We start from the raw sequence: 17,756 nt of genomic DNA, 5'->3' as shown, positions 1-17,756 counted from the left end.
AATTGCATGGCCATATGAGAGTAAAACTTGTCCATGAGAGCATGGGATTAATACATGGATGAAAATTGCATATTATGCTCTCAATTAGTCTCAAATGCATGTCCCATGTACGCACATACTTCTTAGGAAGCTTCAAAACTATGGGCATCCAAAAACACAAACCTTGAAGTCTTCAAAACTATGAATCTAGGATTTTCTACGAAGTAAATACTTCCCATTTGCCTCCAAAAATCACCATATGATGCTTCCAATAAATCCTCCTATCTTTTCTGTCATGAGACTGGCTACCAAGGAACCTCGCATGGATCACATAGCCTTTGGGATCAAATGGAAATTGGGCATTACCATCATAAAAAATGTAGCTATCCATGTACCCTCATAGTTCAAATGGATACCCTCTACGTACACAATGCTCCCATAAACTAAATGTGTAACCACTTGGATTAATTACAGTAAATCCATGCTTACATCCTCTATCATAATGTCACCCGGGTTGAAGGGAAAAATCAAAAGCCCATCCTTGTGTGAGACCATAGTGATTATCTTCATCAACATCCAGCATCCATATTAACCACATCGATGACATGATCCAAGTAATGCTCAACATCAAGACCACTATCATGATGATCCCCATACACATAAGCATCATCCAATGCTTCATGATCATCATGTACATAAGTGTAATCCAATGCTCCATGATCATCATGTGAATGTTGTCTCAATCCATGAAATTCCTCCATATCACACCAAAAGTAACATCTCCAAGAGTGTAAATAAATGAAGAAGATAAACTCTCTTCATTTGGTAGTCCATAAGATGAGTCCATGGATGGAGGAATTATCACATGTTTCACAAGATACACATGACAATACAATATGAAAATCCAATAAGGATCGCATCATCAAGGTAAGTAAAAAAGATAATAGCTCCTTACAAAATATATCCAACACATCACTCACATTCTTTCCTTGTATTTTATCACCACAAAAGTCATGATTGTAAACATCCATCTCAATAATCCCATGAGTTGTACTATCATTTGGCACCAAGTTATGAGTTGATCATGCATCTGCAATGGTCTGATCAACCAATGCGTTATGATCTTGAGATTTTTCTCCACAATCAATCATGGCAATAGTGTCCATAAGTGATGATGATAAAGGGTTTGTTGAATTTTCAACACATGCATCACTTTTACAACAATAGTAGTTTTCATAAAAGTCCTGGACTAAAGTGAACTCCCATTTTTTAGATCATCACATTCACATGCATTCTCCATTAGTGATACCTTACTATTTTGAGCATGGTTGTCCACACTTTCACCATTCTCATGCATCCAACTATCATCCACTATCTCCACATCCTCATGGGAGATATGCCCCCACCACATGATGTAAAGTTTCTAGCATGATCTTCACTTAAATAATCTTCACATGATGTAGATACATGGCAATCTCTCCCATCCTCAAGATTCCAAAATTTTTGCAACATAAAATCCCTAAGAGTCCAAACCTTTGGCTCTTTTTCATCAACACCACAATCAATGTAATCATATTCATCCTCCCAATGGTCATAAGCAAATGGGTCATCCACATTTAATGGCCAATGGCGATGTGAAAATATATGGCATTTAGACTTCATAGAAATCCATCCAACTGTCATCCACTATCTCCACATCCTCATGGGAGATATGCCCCCACCACATGATGTAAAGTTTCTAGCATGATCTTCACTTAAATAATATTCACATGATGTAGATACATGGCAATCTCTCCCGTCCTCAAGATTCCAAAATTTTTGCAACATAAAATCCCTAAGAGTCCAAACCTTTGGCTCTTTTTCATCAACACCACAATCAATGTAATCATATTCATCCTCCCAATGGTCATAAGCAAATGGGTCATCCACATTTAATGGCCAATGGCGATGTGAAAATATATGGCATTTAGACTTCATAGAAATCTTAGACTTTGGGTTAGCATTTAGTTTGACATAGTGGTAGGAAAAGAATGTAAAGTATATGCATCAAGCTCCATATCATCTTCCTCATGGATGTCATTACCAAACGAATGACTCTTCAACTCAACCATGTGTGCATGAACTTTAGTCACCTTTACTTCTTTCTAGGCATCCAAAAAAAGTGTGGACCATCCAGGTATGCTCTTCTCCCTTTTGGCCCTTTTCTAAGTAGCTGACATGAAAACCAATTCTTTTTCCAAAACATGTACACTAGGTTGCTCAAAGACCAAAAGTAGATTGGACCTCACACCATTTGCACCATCCTCATCATCACACAAGTAACCTTAAGTACTCACGTAACCAAAAAAAGTGTGGACCATCCAGGTATGCTCTTCTCCCTTCTGGCCCTTTTGTAAGTAGCTGACATGAAAACCAATTCTTTTTCCAAAACATGTACACTAGGTTGCTCAAAGACCAAAAGTAGATTGGACCTCACACCATTTGCACCATCCTCATCATCACACAAGTAACCTTAAGTATGCAAATTCATCAATGTGGTTGTCCACTCGTCTAGAAAATAGCATGACTTCTCCAAGTGTATAGTTGTTGACTTCACCAATCATACTTTGCACTACATGATGGAGACTAACATGCAATCAATTCGCAAACTTATTTTTTTCCACTTTCTCATTATAGCCAGCAATGAAAAAAGAAAAGTCCTGGAGATTCCCACTTTGCACAAGCTTCATATATTGATCCTCCAAAACTTTTTGTTCATGTAATTGAAAAAAATGTTACATTATATCATAGGATAAATTTTCCCAATCATCTATCTATTCCACATCACTCTTTGTGCCACAAGGCTTTGTCCCCCCACTATATCTTTGCATGACCATGAAGATGAGAAGTCACCCATTTGACTTTTTGGGATTCCTCATCCCATTGTAAATGGTCAAGGAAGAAAATCTTATCCCACTTCAGGATCTAATCTTTAATAACTTTGGATGAGACTCCTTCACCATCAAACCACATTTGTTCCTTTGTAATTATCACTTTGTAATTATCACATGGCATGGTACCTTTTTTTGCATCCACCTTGAGCATACATTTTCATGCTTCAAAATGTCTATGAAATAGTAAAATTTGTAGGTCTTTTCACCCACAAAAGAATCTACTTATATGCCCTCTCATACTCTAAAATATGTCATCATCCAAACCATAAACATTGAGATAGTTTGAATCGTCAACACCTTGCATGCTTGTAGAAGCATAAGATGGACACATAGATTGGTTTAATTTATTTTCATCTACTCTAGGCATATATGCACCCACATCCTTATCCACCTTGATGAGAACCTTATGCATCAAAGAGGCAACAAGCTTTCCATCATTGGAAGATACTGATTACTTTCCTCCATGCCCACTTCATGAAGAAGAAATTTTTTTACTATTTAAACCATTGATAGGCAATGATGATGGATGTAGTTGATTCCCCTCATGTGCATGGTTATTTTCCAAAGGAATGTTTTCATGTAATTTCTATCACCCACATCCCTATAATCACTTGTAGGCTCCTCTTGGAACTTGAATGCCGATTGTGACTTCGATTGATGTGCCCAATTTTCCACAATTTAGTATTTTTGCACGTTGAAGATGCGCTCAAACTCCAAATAAAAGTGTTCTATGTCTCTTTATAATGATATTGAAGTGTACTATCCACTTGTGAAATCAATTTTGACTAGGTCAAAGTGGAAGTATTCTCTATTGTGACCTTTTTTTGGGAAGAGTCAATCGTAAGCCAAAATTGCCATAACTTGACCAACCGGTGTCCAAATTTGACAAACTATAGATTGATGGAATTCTTTTGACAAACACTATACATCCATGCATACCCTGTGACCAAGATTAAACGATCCTTTGTTTTGACTTTTTGACTGGTTGCCATTTGACTAAGTCAATGACGTCCAAATTGAGTGATCTTGGGTTTGTTATTAGGAAGCTAGAAATGACATATACTCTGTATCCACATGCTTGAGTTGGTCACCATTGGAAAAACAGTTTGCAAAGTCTAGTAGTTCCCAATGTACATTTTTCAAGTATCTTAGTGCTTGAGAGCCATGGAAAATCCCACTCTTCCCCATGCCATTGTACCCAAACATCGCCTGATGATGATGACCAAAATTTACAAGCATGTGGGGGGGACAGCGGGATTTTCCATGGCCTCTTGAGCACTAAGAGACTTGATAATTGCACATGGGGTGCTACTTGATATACCAACCATCATCTAATGGGTGACCAAACTTTTCAAGAATTTAGGGGGAGACCAATCCACATGCTCGCAAATTTTGGTCACCATGGGATGATATTTGGGTACGATGACATGGGGAAGAGAGGGATTTTCCATGGGCTCTTGAGTAGTAAGAGACTTGAAAATTTATACAAGGCGCTACTTGACTTACCAAACATAGTTCGATAGTGAACAAACTTTGTGAGCATGTTGGGGGGGTCCCCCCCCACATGCTTGTAAAGTTTGGTCACCATGAGATGGTGTTTGGGTATGATGGCATGGAAAAGTGAGATTTTCCATAGCCTCTCAATCACTGGAGAGACTTGAAAAATGCACAAGGGGCACTTCTTGATATACCAAACATTGTTTGATGGTGACTAAACCTTGCGAGCATATGTGGGGGGGACCTCCAACATGCTCGCAAAGTTTGGTCACTAGAGGGGACGATGTTGCTAAGTCACGCAGTGCCCCATGTGTAACTTTCAAGCCTTTTAGTGCTCTAGAGGCCATGGAAAATCCCACTCTTCCTCATGCCATCATACCCAAAAATCATCTGATGATGGTGACCAAACTTTTCAAACAGGTGGGGGGTGCCCCAAAATTTGTTTACCATTGGAACATGTTCGGTATATCAAGTCATGCCTTATGTGAAATTTTCAAGTCTCTTAGTTCTTGAGAGGCAATGGAAAATCCCACTCTACCCCATGCCATCGTACCCAAACATCATCCGCCGATGGTGACCAAACTTTGGGCATGTGGGGGTGGGGACCAAACTTTGCATATGTGGGGGGGTCCACCCCCACATGCTCGCAAATTTTGGTCACTATCGGACGATGTTTGGAATATCAAGTAGCGCCTTGTGTGCAATTTTCAAGTTTCTTAGTGCTGGAAAGGCCATGGAAATACCTCTCTTCCACATGTTATTGTACCCAAACATTATCTAATGTGGTGACCAAACTTTGCCAGCATGTGGGGGGTCCCCTCCACATGCTCACAAAGTTTGGTCACCATCAAACAATGTTCCCAAAGTCAAGTAGCGCCTAGTGTGCAATTTTCAAGTCTCTTAGTGTTGAAGTGTCCATGGAAAATCTTGTTTTTCCTCATGCCATCGTACCCAAACATCATCTGGCTCAGTGCTCGAGAAGCCATAGAAACTCTCGCTCTTTCCCATGTCATATTACCCAAACATCTTCTGATGGTGACCAAACTTTGGGAGCATGTGGGGGGTCCCCGCCCACATGCTCGCAAAATTTGTTCACCAACAATTTTCACAAAGTCAAGTAGCGTGTAATGTACATTTTTCAAGTCAATTAGTGCTCGAGAGGCCATGGAAAATCCCGCTCTTCCTCATGCCATCGTACCCAAACATTGTTTGCGTGACCAAACTTTGCAACCATGTGGGGGGCGAGAGCGGGATTTTCCATGGCATCTCGAGAACTAAGAGACTTGAAAATTGCACATGGGTCTACCTTATATACATACCAAACATTGTCAGATGGTGACCAAACTTTGTGATCATATGGGGGGATTGGTCACCGAGGGAGGGAGAGAACTTTTCTTGGGCTACCCTCTCTCTCTACTTTTAATACTCTCTTTCTAACTATGCCCACCACCATCTCCGCCCACCCCCTCCCAGCCCACAGCCTAGCCTAGCCCACCACCATCTCCACCCACCCCCTCCCAGCTCCCGCCACCACCAACCTTCCTCCTCCCTTTCTCTCTCTATCTATTACCATCTTCTCTTCCTCTCTTATCTCTCTAACCATCTCACATCTCTCCATTGCTTCTCTCTCTCTCTCTCTCTCTCTCTCTCCCCCTTGTCTCTCCTCTCTTATCTCACTCTCCCCTATCTCTCTTTCTCTCCCTCTATATATCGTCTGATGGTGGCCAAACTATGCGAGAATGTAGGCGGTTCCCCACATGCTTACAAGGTTAGGTCACCATTGGACAATGTTTAGCATATCAAGTAGTGCCTCGTGTGCATTTTTCAAGTCTCTTAGTGCTCAAGAGGCGATGGAAAATCCCACTCTTCCCCATGCCATCATACCCAAACATCGTCCAATAGTGACCAAACTTTTTACATGTGGGGGGGGGTCCACCCTGTTAAAATTACAGCAATGTGATGAGCTATGGTGGATCAAATGCTAGAATCAACATCATTAACAAAGATATTAGATGATAATTAATATGTGATTAGTGGGTAATTAACTGATAGCTTAATGTAGGCATGGATAATCAAAAACCAGCAAGTTCTCATTAGGCCAATGCCTCAATTTATAGAGTTTACATCTAAGCATCTAATCCCACTCATTTCTCCTTGATTCACTCCACCTCTTTTGCTTGATTCTCTCCACCTCTCCTAGAATATCTCCACACCTCCTAAATCTCCTCATGCTACCCTTTATTCTCTCCCAGCAAGTTCTCATTAGGCCAATGCCTCAATTTATAGAGTTTACATCCAAGCATCTAATCCCACTGATTTCTCCTTGATTCACTCCACCTCTTTTGCTTGATTCTCTCCACCTCTCCCAGAATATCTCCACACCTCTTAAATCTCCTCATGCTACCCTTTATTCTCTCCCAGTAGATTCTTCTCACCTTTTCACACGTTCTCTCACATTTACACATTCTCTTTTACAGCCTCTAGCCAAGGGCTTGTTCCCGTACACACCCTATTCACTTGTATATTACAACACCTCCCCTCAAATGAATACTCCTAGCACACCTGGACCCTATACCAAGTTTCCCTCTTACTTGATAGTCTGCGACCAATGCCTCAAGTCCCTAAACTCATAGTCCTTGACACACTCTCTCTCTATGTGTCCAAGGCTACTACAAGTGCCCGTGACCTTGACTAAAGTGCTCACACATACATCTACCACATGACCTACATCATCGGTGGCTCAGAGGTGGTTTTACTTTGTTGGGGCAGGTTACATTGGGTTGTGGGGTTTCTCTCTCTCTCTCTCTCTCTCTCTCTCTCTCTCTCACAAAAGATGATCCGACTCCACTTCTTTAGGAGCCTCCATGAAGTTTGTCGATGTCGTTCCTTCTTCAACTGGGTTTGCTGTAGCAGTCTCTTGCCATGTGTCCTGGCTTTCCATAGTTGTGGCAAGTGAAGGTCCTTCCTCCTACTCTACCTCGTCCTCGTCCTCGTCCTCGTCCTCATCCTCGTCCTCGAGAGAATCCTCCTCGGGTGAAGAATGCTTTTTCTTCTCCTACTGTTGATTTGAGCCATTTCTTCTCTTTGCCTCTGCTCTCTTGCTCTATTAGAGCTCCTTCTATCTCGTGTAGCTTCAATTCAGGTACATTCTTTAGTGTTGCTACAATATTTTCATATTCACCTTTATTCACACTCTTCAGAAGCACTGCTAGTGCCTCATTATCTTCTACCTTTTTGCCAATAGTAGCTGCCAGTTGTTGTTGCTTAATGCTTTTATATCTGTTCAAGTGTGTGATTAAAGGTTCACTTTCCTTCATATCCAATTTGTAGAATTGCATAAACAGATTTATCTTTGAATTTTTTGCTTGTGTGCCAAATAATTTATTGAGTTCATCCCATGCATCTTTTGCCCATTGTATCCTTCTGATGTGATGAATGATTTCATCATTTAAACTGAGTGCAATAAGTCCCAATGCTTTTTCATTCCTACTCTTCCATCATTTTCCCCTCTCACCTCTGGGCATTCATCTCTTCCCTCAACTAGCCCCCACAAATTTTTCCTCATTGAGCAGATACATGGTTTTTGTCTGTCATGTGTAAAACTACTCCCCATTAAATTTGGCTATTTCTTGTGCTATACTCATGATAATGTAAAGGGGGTCTTACCTCTTGATCCAATTTCAAGATTCAAGGGCAGTGTCTACCCTTTTACAACTCAATCTGGTGTTTAGGAGATGATTACAACAGATTTATCAGCATAAAATCACCAGAAATTACATTAAATCAAGGGTAACCAATTTGTACGGAATGGTTGGAGTATCAAACCATCTCCGAATTGCAATCTGAAGTTATAGGGATCTGGTTAATTTGAACCCTCAATTGCACCAAAATATAGTGATTAGCAAATTAATCCTCTATTTTGTGTGTAGAAAACAGAGTATGCGGGGAGCCCAGATCTGAGGCCTTAGAGTTCAAATGAGCTCAAATGCTTTCAAGGCCATCAACAGCAATTAGTCTAGTAGAGGATTAAGCCAAGAAACACAAGATTTGACCAAACATTGAATGCTTAATCTCTATTTTACCAAAGTCACCTGCAGATTTTATGAAGAGCTTGGATCTCACTGTAGACTTGATCAAATCAAATTTTGACTTCACCAGCTTGTAGAGCATGCTTGAAAACCCCCGGGCCTAGCTCGAATTAGACCAATTTGAAGCGGGTACGTCGCATGGAGCTTTTTCCAAAAATATTTTGGCACCTGCAAATCGCGTTGCCGCCGCCATTTTACGTTGAATTTCTTCGATTCCTTTGAGCTGTGTGTAGGCCCTTGAGTCTAGTATGAGACTCTAAAAGGGCTTGGTCAATGGTTATGTGTGAAGGGAGAGAGAGCTCCTCCATTGGCTAGGGGTGCAGAGGTTAGTTGAAAAAGAGGTGAAAATATTAATTTTCTACTAATCCTAATTAGCCAAGTGATTAGCAAGATAATGGGCTCACAAATTGATGGATTCTAGGCTAGGCTCTAATACCATGTTAAAATTACAGCAATGTGATGAGCTATGGTGGATCAAATGCTAGAATCAACATCATTAACAAAGAGATTAGACGATAATTAACATGTGATTAGTGGGTAATTAACTGATAGCTTAATGTAGGCATGGATAATCAAAAACCAGCAAGTTCTCATTAGGCCAATGCCTCAATTTATAGAGTTTACATCCAAGCATCTAATCCCACTGATTTCTCCTTGATTCACTCCACCTCTTTTGCTTGATTCTCTCCACCTCTCCTGGAATATCTCCACACCTCCTAAATCTCCTCATGCTACCCTTTATTCTCTCCCAGTAGATTCTTCTCACCTTTTCACAGGTTCTCTCACATTTACACATTCTCTTTTACAGCCTCTAGCCAAGGGCTTGTTCCCGCACACACCCTATACACTTGTATATTTCAACACACCCCCACATGCTCACAAAGTTTGGTCACCATCGGACGATGTTTGGTATATTAAGTAGCATCCCGTGTACAATTTTCAAGTCTCTTAGTGCTCTAGAGCCAATGGAAAATCCCGCTCTTCACCATGTTATCATACCCAAACATCATCCGATGGGGTGACCAAATTTTGTGAGTATGTGGGGGAGTCTCCTCCACATGCTCACAATGTTTGGTCACCATTGGATGATGTTTACAAAGTAAAGTAGCACGCAGTGTGCAATTTTCAAGTATCTTAGTGTTGGAGAGGCCATAGAAAATCTTGCTCTTCCCCATGCCAACGTACGCAATGTAATGATGGTGAGAGAAATATTGCACTCATGATGGAGTACCACATGCACTCAAGGTAGTACCACCATAGCCATAGAAGCATGGAGCTCCAAGAAGTATGATTTCATGAGTCAAAAGTGAGTAGTGCCCCTAGTTACAATATTCACTTATATACTTGCCCACCTTTTTACACTCATCAATGTTGGGCCTCCATACTTTTCTATCCATATCCATGCCCATGGGCTCCCTTTGAGTCTAATTCCAAGCCCCCTTCACTAGAAACCATCCCCACCCAAAGGTTTTTTCCTCGAAACCATGTATGGAGCAATGTATGGGTTGTTGGGAATATTCTTGACTTCTCTCATGAATGCAGAAGTACATTTGTTGCAACTCCAAAAGTGCCTCACACAAGAGAACTCCACATAGAACTGTCCACTTATTTGATGTACATATGGACTGCCCCCTATGATGTCCATAAGCCCACTGAGTCTTGTTGAACTTTGATTGATGAGTGGTGAAGGACACCAATGGCCATGGTTGTCCATACAGTAAATTTGCAGCAATGACACCCTTCATGCCATCATCCCATTCCATGCATATAGTTGTCCAAAGACACCATACAGCTGTACTCATTTCATGAAGACTCAAGCATAAGGTAATAGGTGACCCACACCAAGTCCCCATCAATAAGGTGGACTTCCAGAAATGCCCGATTCAAAAGGAAACCCATTCCCTTCAAGTGGCAATGCATAATATCCACCTGGGTCATATGAAAATTCATCTGCTTCAAGTGGCAATGCATGCTGTCCACCCGGATCATATGGAAATGCATCTTTCCATGTATACCGGGATCAAATGGGTATGAAACATCATAGTTGGAAGTGTCATCACCAACCAATGTTCCACCATCAAATTCCACCCATGAATCACTTCCATAAACCAAAGCATCATCATCATCATTACCCAAAGCATTTTCCTCATAAATGTCATCATAAGGATCACAATCAACCACATTATTGCTTTCATCCACACCATCATTTTGTGAATCCACATCATGTGCCACATCTTCATGGTTGACAACAACAAATCCCTCATGTAATGCAACATCCTGAAGATCTTTGTAAGAGTTATCTCCTTCATCAAGAAGAGTCTCATTGCATTCATCTTTCTCCATACAATTCTCCTCAAGAAGAGATCCATGCATTTGCTCTTCATCTTTCCCATCAACACTTGCATCTTCATGATCATGAGAGATCCCTGCCCACTCTACGCATCAAACTCTGGAGTGCTGGTAGCGGAAGTAGCAACCTCACGCACTGGGCAGACTCGGGGCCTCGCCCACGAATGTCCGAACAAGAGACTAATCCCTCGGTTCTTCCAAAACCAAACATGGAAAAAACTTCCCTCGCCCAAAAAGCATAGGTGATTTCTCAAGGAAAATCTTCTAACCTAGTCAAGAGCCTTAACTATCCTTTGTATTAAAACCGAACCCGCGGGTCACATGGCCGGATCAAGGAGGAACTTTTACTTGGTTCATAGAGACTAACGCTTTTTTCCCCATTAAAAGAGGCACATCCGATGATTCTTTTCCATAGAACAAGAATTATCCTGTGACTTACTTCAACTATCATAACTTGAACATAATTGAATTTTACTATAGGAATCCATCGATCCAGCTTAACCCCATCCAATCCCATGGGTTAGCCAACCGCCCAACCACTGTATATTGATAGGATCCATTATAAAAATTTGGTTATGTTTTGTCCCGACGGGTACCAGGGAAAAGAGTTCCCAGGCCCCCTAGCTGGCACTCATGCAAAATTTAAATAGACATACACCACTTACGCACCCGCCGATATGAAATTACCTTTTCTTAGATTCAACTATTTCCAAAACAACATTGTAATAAAACCACAGTGTTTCCATCATAATCCTCAGTATTCCATTTCCAGGGTCCAAGTTCCAACTTTTCCACTTTCCAACCACAGAATCCAATTTCCAGTCATTCCTTCCTCAATATACCTATGGCATCATCGGCAAGAACGCTCACCACCTGCTCACTCAGGGGCCTTTTCAACAGTTCCTAGCCCATAGTACCTAGGAGTATAATCACATAAAATCCATATGGACTCTCCGTTGAAGATCAGCTAGATCAACCAACAAGATCCATGTAAAAGAGCCATGAACTCATCCATTGAAGACTAACAAGGCCAATCAACCAGATTCATGCCCATGTTCAGAAAACAACTCCAACTCAATTTCTTCCTCGTCTCGCACACGTGGGTATCCTGGGCGAGCACCGTATGGTCAGCACCCTCTAGGCTCCTTCGCAGGTGACGTAGCGCTTCACTCATAGGCCACTTCCTTGGCCCCTCATCCACCCCCAGCATTCTTGAGTAAAACACTCTTTAAAAAAACAAGTTTCACATACAAAATACAGATTCCAAACAAAAGTCCCATCTTTCTATATCGTTCCCACGTCACTTCTCATTATTCCACATTTTTTCACATCAATTCACATTATCTCACATCAATTTACATCATTCCACATTCATTCACATCATCATACATCATTTCCACATTCATTCACATCATCCCACATCAATTCACATCATCTCACATCATTCCACATTCATTCACATCATTTCCACATTCATTCATATCATCCCATATCATTTCTACATTCATTCACATCATCCTACATCATTTCTACATTCATTCCACATCACTCCACATTAGTCCCCCACATCAATCCACACATTCCACATCATTCCATACATCACCCACATCATTCCACACATCACCCCACATTATTTCCTCACCTCAATACAATTTCCACAAACAAGGTGTTCTCTTTTCGCTTTGAGCAAATTAGTTTTGATTATCAACTTTCCTTGATCTAGTTATCAGAATCTTTGTTTCACATATCAACCAAGTTAAGAGTACAGTTACTCTAATTTTCATACTGACATGACTTTCTAACTCTAGGCCAACTACTCAGCTCAGTTAAAGGTAACTTTTTCTCGACTCAATTTAATTAAGTCTAAATTCCCATTCACTTTTCGATCCTCGATCCTTTCAAGAATTTCAGATTCCTCGATCCTCGATCCTTTCAAGAATTTCAGATTCCTCGATCCTCGATCCTTTCAAGAATTTCAGATTCCTCGATCCTCAATCCTTTTAAGAATTTCAGATTCCTTTCCCAAGGAATCTCGGAATAAGTCAATTCACAAGTTTTTACATTCATCCAACTAAGCGTGTTTCTGGTCTTTTTTTGGGAAACCCTTTTCCCGTTCAGAATGTACTTAAGATTCCATTTCTCGTATACTTCATAATTCCACAAGTTAAATGTGTTCATAATTCCTCTTTCTGATTAAAAATTATCCATGTTTTCTCGATGCATTCCTATGAATATTTTCACATTCTTTTCTCAAATTTCCCAAAAAAAGCTCAATATTCTTCTTTTTGAATAAAAGATTTATGCATATGATCTCATGGGATTAAAAAGAATCAGTTATACCCATAATTTATCTTTCAACATAAAGCATTTATGCACCCAAACTAATTCGTTTTTATCTAAATGATTATGAATTATATTCATAATCATTTCCATAATTCTCATAAATTGAATGAATCTAGAAAATTTATGCATAACCTTCTTTATTTTTCTGGTAAATGAATAATGCTCAAAACTCCACTTTTAGGATAAAATTTATTATGCATAAATTCATTCTCTAATGATATATAGCTTCCCCACATTTTCTATGAAATGATAATACTCAAAAGTCCACTTTTAATATAAAAATTATCTATGCATAAATTGCATTTTCTAATGAAAAAGATTTTACCATAACTTCCCTATATTTTCTATGAAATGAGAATGCTTAAAATTCCACTTTTAGCATAAATATTAATTATGCATAAAATTCATTTTTTTAATGATAAAAATTTTACCATAGTTTTTCCACATATTCTATAGAATAAGAATACTGAAAGTTCCTTTTTTAGCATAAAATTTAATTTATGAATAAACCTTCATTTTCTAATGATAAATTTTGCCATAACTTTCCCGTATTTTCTATGAATTGAGAATGTTCAAAATTACAATTTTAACATAAAAATTAGTTTATGCCTAAATCTAAGCTTAAACATAAATATTAATTCATCATAAATCAAGAAAAGCATGGTTTTAAGAGGAAACCCATAAAATAAAATGCTTCCCAAGCATGAGGGAGGTTAGGAAGAAGATTAACATTAAAAAGAGAGCATAAAGTTCATTGTTTAGGCTTACCCTTGGTTTGCTTAATTCTTTATGTTGCAAAAGATGTGTAGACCTCAAAGAAAAGGCTTGGCCACCAAGGGAAGAGGGTAATCTTCAAGAGAAGAAGAGGTTTAGGGAAGCACCAAGCTTCACAATGGAGAGGCAAGGAAGAGGGATAGAACTAAACTGAAAATTATACTAGTATAAAATTACTCGAAGATGAAAATATAAAGGAATAGGGGTCTATTTATAGGTGAGGGAGGCCACCAACCAAGTCCAACTAGGATCTAGAGGCTTCTAGCTTCAGTTTGATCCAATTTGGACAAGTTTTGGACCAGTTAGGCCCACTTTTCTGATCTAGTTTGAAAGAGGTAAGATGAAATATTTCATTTTTTTGATTAAAAAACTGGAGTAATGATGGAGATTCTAGGCACCTCCTTTATGAGCTCCACTCACCCTCCTGAGGTGTCAAAATTTCATTTTTTACTAATAAATCCCCATTTTTTTTACTATTAAGTGCCTGTATACTAGTCAACTCTTCATCTTATGTGAGAATTTACTCATTTTTGGTGGATTTTATTTTATTCTTGAATTTTTCTTATTCCAACACTTAGATTAACCTCATTGGCCCTTTATAATACTCTTTGGACCTTAATCCATAATTTTCTGAAAATGGGTACCCTTAGGCTAAGGTGTCTAATGCACATATTCAATTAATTTCTAATGCATATTAGAAAACTCTTTTTAAACTTATGTTTCAAGGGAATTCATCTTAAATTAAGGGATAACTTTATATCCCAAAATATCTCAAAATTATATTATCTCTCTCTAGAATATTTTCTCTCTCTAGGCTAAAAACAAAGGGAAACAATGTTTTCTTGCATTCTGAAATAGGGGATGATTACAGGGGACTGAGAGGAGAACTTAAACATAATTTTGGGGCTGAGGAGGAACCTTACATCCATTTTGAAGGGGGGGAATGATTACAAGAGACTAAAGGGGAGATTCTTATATCTTTACATCTCAAAAGCTAGAGGGAGGAATCTTATAGTCCATTGGTTCATTTTCAGCCATCCATACATGTACTGAAGCCACTTGACATAAATCATTAGCATCGCTTTCATCACTTGAAGTGTCCCCATAGTAATGGCTTCCAATAAGAGATGTGGATTGAAGTGAACTCCTAGTAGAAAGCCCATGTATAGACATGGTAGGCTTGTAGAAGAGCTAGCTCCACTAACAACATGATCTTATTAAGAGCAATGTCATTGTCACTATTTATGATGCATTGGACCACTTGCTCTCTCTTGAGTGTGTATGTTTGCTTGCTAGGGTTTGAAGCTCTCCCTCTCCCCCACATTCTCTTTACCCAACTCCATCCTCGATTCCAATGCTAAACCCTAATGCCACTCTATACAGAGGCACATGTTACAAGTGTGGATTTGTACATGCTTCCGATGATTGTCATAATAAAGTAACAATCACCCTAGTGGGGCATGAGTATCAAGTACTTTGGTGAGCCTTAACTTGTTAATAAGCATACAAGGAGGATGTTGGATAAACCAGCACAGTAATAAAAGATTTAACAGTAAACATTATGCTAGAATTAAAAAATGAACAATTTATTGATACATATTACATGCAAATGCAGCATTGCACAGAGATAATACAAAAGATAAAAAGTAGACTCAAAGCTCTTCCTTCTTCTTGATTATCCATTCATCTATTCAGGCATGATTACAATGAGCACTTGTAAGCAAGTACATAGTTATCGGCTTTGAGAATTAGAACAACACCTACGACTACTCTGGAATCCCATTCCTAAACTACCCCTATCCTAAGGTTATAAAGTTATTATGGTGGGTTATTTCCTAAGCTAACACATGGCACACCCAATGGGTAGTCCGCCTTGCGTGGAACAAAAGTCGAACCCACTTGATTAACTAGGATTATTTGGATAAGTAAAAATAAATCTAGATTCAGTAACTTCTGATCATACAAATTAAATTAAAAACCTAATTTGGATTCAGTAACTTCTTGATCATATAGATTATCTTGAAAACCCAATCCATATTATCTTGATAACTAGGATTATTTGGATAAGTAAAAATAAATTTGGATCGAGTAACTTCTTGATCATACAGATTATCTTGAAAACCTAATCCAGATTTATCTAATGGCTATCAAAAATCTATGTCTATAACATGAGCTAAAGGATGAACTTGCCTATAAGAATGAAATATAGAATGTAAATAATTTAAAAAAATTGTTTGCTGGTCTATGTATCATGAATCAATATTTTCTACACTTTATTCAGCATCATCTAGATGGTTACTCTAATCATATAGTCAAGTAACAGCACGTCTTCTTTGTGAATGACTTGGAGCTAAAGGAGTTCCTCTGTTGATTGTGAAAGATCTTGGCTTTGGAGCATGTTCTAGATGTTGTTGATGAACTTGCAGACCACTTGTAGATTGCTGAGTGAGTGGTGAAACTTCCTTGTTGAAATGGGCCACTACGTGTTGCACACAACATGTTAGTTTACCAGTAGACGTAATTTTCTAATCTTCGAGTTTCCACTACATCTAGTATGCAGGTTAAAAATTGTTCCAGCTCCCACTCCAATACTTTAACTGATGTCTTCAATTTTGCAACGTGTGTTTCCAAAAGCTTTCCTTACTTTTTATCAATTCTTCCAGTAAGGATAAGTATGGAGCCTTTGAATATCCTCTTCATATTGATCCAACTTTCTAGCATCTTTCAATTACCTGGAAGAAGTAATTCTTTCTTTCAGCTTTGTAATTCTTATCGAATCAAGAATTAGCTGATCTTTAAGCTCAGCATTTCTCTTATCAAGTTCTTGATTAGCAAGCCTCAAAGCTTCAACTTTACTCTTAAACTTCTCTGAGTTATGATGAAATGCACGAGCTTGTTCTTAAAAGGTAATACATTCTCTTTGAAGTCTCTAAAAGTTTTCATCTGTTGGATCTACGATCACCTTCTTGCCTTTATTAGAAGTTTGGCCTCAAACCTAGCATGTTGTTGCTATTGCTTTTTCTGTATGCCTTCTGGATTCAACTCCTCTAGATGTGCTTGGTCCAGATCCCCCCCTCCAGATCCACCTGCTCTGAACTAATCACCTGTGACTTTTTGTGCTGAAGGTGATCTAGTCGGCACGTAGGATCAATGATGTATTCAAGTTCTTTGATATATCCAGCATATAAATTCTCCATAAGCTCACAGATTATAACTTTATAATATCTACATCATTTGCTGATCCTACTTTGTAAAATTTGTAGATTTGCTCTGTTTGCTTGAGCCTCCTTTTCATGTGCTAAACCATACAAAATTTATGCTGTATTAATATTTTTAACATTTAAGTCCTACGTCTGTATACTTTCTTTGAAAATCTAGTATAGCTTCCTGCATTTATGCTTTAGCTTTGATTCACTTCAAAGCTAAGATTCTGCATCTGTATATTTTCTTTGAAATTCTAGTATCTCCTCCTACATTTTTGCTTTAACTTGATTAGCCTAATTCACTTCAGAGCTAAGATTCTGCCTAGTTTGCTTTAAGTGCACCTGCTCTACTTTTGAGGTTTGCACTTTTTGATTGACTGCTCTGCAGAAATCTCTGTTAGCTCTGTTTTAATCTTCTCTAGCTTAGTTATTGTAGAATTCAACTTGTTTTGTAGGGCATCCTTCTGAGCTATTATGCTTGTAATTGCCTCTGTGGTTTTAGTGGCAAATTTTGTTATATATTGATAGGTTGCCTTTAGTAAATTTGTGTCCACCTCTTCTTGAAAGGAAACTGCTCCCGGATGGTCTTG

The sequence above is a fragment of the Cibotium barometz genome, chromosome 56 (assembly GCF_041138505.1).
Source record: "Cibotium barometz isolate CiBa-2024 chromosome 56, ASM4113850v1, whole genome shotgun sequence".
Classification (NCBI taxonomy): Eukaryota; Viridiplantae; Streptophyta; class Polypodiopsida; order Cyatheales; family Cibotiaceae; genus Cibotium; species Cibotium barometz.
This window is presented reverse-complemented; position numbering follows the sequence as displayed.